This window comes from Lactuca serriola, chromosome 8, assembly GCF_051521515.1.
Source record: "Lactuca serriola cultivar US96UC23 chromosome 8, Lser_US96UC23_V15, whole genome shotgun sequence".
Taxonomy (NCBI): domain Eukaryota; kingdom Viridiplantae; phylum Streptophyta; class Magnoliopsida; order Asterales; family Asteraceae; genus Lactuca; species Lactuca serriola.
In genome coordinates this window covers 251,204,638-251,209,022 of record NC_136415.1, presented here as the reverse complement: position 1 = coordinate 251,209,022, position 4,385 = coordinate 251,204,638, and positions in this window count along the sequence as shown.

Here is a 4,385-nt window from a genome sequence, read left to right as displayed (position 1 = left end):
GTTCTATAATTGTTATTCTTTATGTGTGACAACCTGATACTTTTTAGTCAACAAAAGTCAATTTCAGTTAAGTAAAATTTCGAATTCTATTTGTCCCGTTAAGTCCATGTGGGTTATAAAATAATCTAAAATATATAATTAAAGGTTATATAAGTTTCGGAACCAAAAATGCTCAAAAAATGAAGATTTCCCTTGAAAATCAAAAAACTCATATAACCACGCGTTTATGGCCGTAAAACGTTTACAACCGTAAATCCATTCTTGGCCGTAAACCCAACCGGTATAAAGGTTTTTTCCTGGAGAGATTCTACATTTCTCACCTTTTTCACTAGAAAACTCTCTCAAGTTGCTCCTAAGAACCTCCCAAGAACATTCATATATTCAAGAACAAACCTTCAAATCTTCATATTTTCACTAAGAACACCAAGAAGATCTTCAAATCTTCACGCAACCGCAAATGCGTTTACAGCCGCAAACCTAGTTCATAGCCGCAAAACCAGTTCACGGCCGCAAACAGCCTTGAGCCGAGAACCTTGGCTGAAAACCCTCTTTTTCTACTTCAAACAAGTCTCGATAACATTCCTAACCCAAAATCAAGTGTTTTATAACACTTCAATTAACAGTTTCGCTGATTCAAATAGAATTATGTGTTTAATTATCAATAGGATACTGTTAATTCCGTGTACTCCAACTCGAGGGTCATCTTTCCGGTTTTGCTGTCGAGCACGTGCACATAATCAACTGTGAGTTCATACCCCTACACTTTTACTGTGTTTAACGCTTTTAGGGGGAATACAAGAAAAATATAAGGAAATTTTGTGTTCTTATATAAATGATTTCAACAGAATTGAAACTTATGAAACTATTACAACCAAGAGATCACTACATTTTATAAAATATTTATATATTTTATCCCTTTTGTAACATGTTGAGCGTAAGGGAAGTTTTCAACATACAACCATAATTTCAAAGTTTTCAGTACAATACGTGAATCAAATACATAACATACATGCAAACTATAATAGGTATATTTTGGTATTCAACACAAAATACTATTTTCTGAACATAAGAGAACACAAGAGTACAATACTAAATAATTATTTAAGTGTAATTATTTTTACTCTACAGGTATACATACAGTGTCAAATACAATAGAACACTACAACACTACACGTAAATTAGTTAATACAGGGTTGTGAGGCACTACTTCAATTGTGCCCTTCGGGGTACGGAACTAAATCCTACCACAGTATAACCAGAGTCTCCTGGAGGGAGAACGTGATATTTGTGAATACATCTATTCGGGACTGACAATCCCATACCTAAACTACTAGCTACAGTTAGGCGGACATGCTTGGGGTGACAAATATCATACCGTTCCGATGCTTGAAGAATGTCGTAGAGGTCACTAGGTGATATCAAGCATGGTTATACCAAACTCACAACAGTATAAATTAACCATATGTTTACGGGATTTCATTCTTCATTAGTTTTATTTTAATTAATAGAACTAATACGAATTACATTGGTGGATTCCAAGGAATACAAATACATGGTTTTATTTTAAGTAATAAAACTACTATACATACTGGTGGTAGCTAGGGTTTTCATACAAAGGTTTTCATACAGAACACACTATACAATACAGCTGGTGGTAACCAGACATACAAACTAAGATTTTTTGTATACTACTATAGAACATAGTAACGAACATACATTTTGGTCTTAGGGTTAAAACTATTATTCATTACTAAAGAAAATATTGGATTTTCTTGAGAATCATACAAACATTTTCAAATATTCATAGATAGGTTTTCACTACAAAAACATTCTTATGAACTCACCAACTTAAATGTTGATACACTTTCAAAATTGCTTGTATTCTCTGGGAATCAGTAGACAGGGACGCCCGCAGGCTTTTCATAAGACAGAGCTTATAGATTCATGTCTTTTATACTTTTGTTATACTTTTTCGCTATACAAATTATGTATCAAATAGATGTATATATCTTATATATTAAATGTAATGCCTGTGTTTACCTTGATTACTATGATGAAATTGTTGTGATACTGTATCTATATGATGTCCTCTACCCCTAAATGTTTCTGCCGTCTCGGTTTGGGGGTGTGACAGTGTAACATCCCAAGTTCAGAAGCAGGAAGTTGAAGGGTGCTTAGTGTAAATTAAGGAAACTACTCGACGAGTAGGTATGCTACTCATCGAGTCGTAGCGGGATTTAATTGCGGGTTAAGTGGCCAACTCGCCAAGTCGGAAGCTGTACTCGACGAGTTGGTGCTGGAATGAGAAAACCCTAATCCCGGGGGTTGTGCCCTATATAAAGCACATTATAACCCACCCTCAACCTCTTTGCTACCCTTTTGAGATCCAGAAAACCTAGAATCGAGTGAGCCTCCATTAATAGAGAGAATAGAGCTTTGGAGGAGAAAATCTTGGAAAGGGGTTTGAAGATCAAGAGGCTTGCTGCAAAGGAGTGGTGTAGATCCGGGATTTACTTCAGTTGGAGCTTATTTTGGAGGTAATAATATGTTTCTTGGGGTCTTTTGCATCTAGATCTATTATCATCCGAGATTAGGGGCATTTTTGCTATGATTGAGAGCTATTTCGAGTTAGAGGCTTAGATCAGAGGTTGCTACCTCAGATCTAGGCTTGTGATGGTCCAAAATGTCATAAAGCTCCTGTCTAAGCGTTGTTGGTGAAGCCCCCTAGTCCTTAACCCTAGACCTATAGTGTTTTTGGCCTATAACTCCTTGTTTTCAAGTAAAGTTTGCCACTTTATGTGAGGGTTAGATTGTAGAAGAGTGGATCTATGGATTGGAGCCCCTACATGGCTCGAAAAGCCTCTGTATGGATTGAGATCTGGAGAGACTCAACGAGTCACATGGCTGTACTCGACGAGATGTATGAACATGAGCATGGACTCGACGAGTTGGAAGAACAACTAGGCGAGTCTGTTGAAGATTGCCTTGGATTCGGCGAGTCAGGTCGCAGAACCCTAACCTCTTGTGGTTAAACTTCGGATCAGTGAGTCGGTTGGAAACTCAATGAGTTGGACAGGATGGAATTCCGAGATCGTTGAACTCGACGAGTCTTGGGGCGACTTGGCGAGTTGAGTCGTGTTATGGGAGTTTTATGAGTATAAGAACTCAACGAGTCAACGGGTTGACTCGGCGAGTAGAGTCAACCAAGAAGGTTGACTTTGACTGAGGACTTTGACTCTGACCAGGAGTTGAACAGTTTGACTTCCAAGGGTATTTTGGCAATATTTGTATTTATAGAATTGGTTCTTTGGTAGTGTTATGTGGTGAAGTTCGTGTCGGTGGTCGGAGCAGCTTGGTCTTATCTCTTCAGTTGGCAATTGCAGGTGAGTTATCCTCACTATATCGACAGGGTCGACGGCACCAAGGCCGACCCTTTATCGGATGGAAATCCGGGTATTGTTTGTTATCTTATTGTTTTGCTAGATCTGCATCCTTGTATTTAGGATGGTGTTATGTTAGTGACATGGTTCAGGTCGGTACCCGGTATATAGGGTAATGTTATGCAAGTGACCGGTTAGGTCAGAATCCTGGTTAGGATGTTGATATGCTATGTGATTTGTTAGACTGTTTGTCTGGTTAAGGATGTGTTATGTGATTAATTGTTTTATGTGCACATGGTTGTTTGACAAGGGTTGGGTTGAGGCGGGTCCTGCTTTGTGCTGTAGGCCAACATACCCAGGGCGGACCGGATATCCCGAAGGCCCAACGAGCAGTCCGGATAGGCTGAAGGCCCCAAGAGGGCGGACTAGACGTGCCGAGGCTTGGAGAGTGGACCAGGCCAACTGAAGGTCCGGTGTGGGTGGACCAGTCATACTGTAGACTCAGAGAGTGGACCAGGTGGATTGAACGCCCGGTGTAGGCGGGCCAATTGTAACGTCTGTGTTTCTGGGCCTGTCGTTAATGTTGATATAATAGTCTAGGTTAACCTTTGTAACCCGTTTTGAAATAATAGAAGTATATTATTTGAGTATTATGTGTTTTGTGCTTAATTGCTTAATTATGTGGTTTGATTAATTAAGAATAAAAATAAGCGTCAAAATTTAAGTGTAAAATAAACTTGATATCTTTGGATAATGTTGTAGTAGTTGAAACGAGGTTTCCGAATATATATAGAACGCCCAAATCTGACTTCGTATGAGGAAGTTATGATTTATCGAAGTTTCGGCTTAGCGGTATGCAGCCTGAAATACTTGATTTGAGATCGAGCGGTTTTTAGCCGAAGCAATCTAAACGAGAATCGAAGATCTCGTTGTTGGTATCGAAGCGATGAAAAGTTAGGCGAGAATGGACATCAAACGAAGAAGTTATGAATTTATAACGAAGTT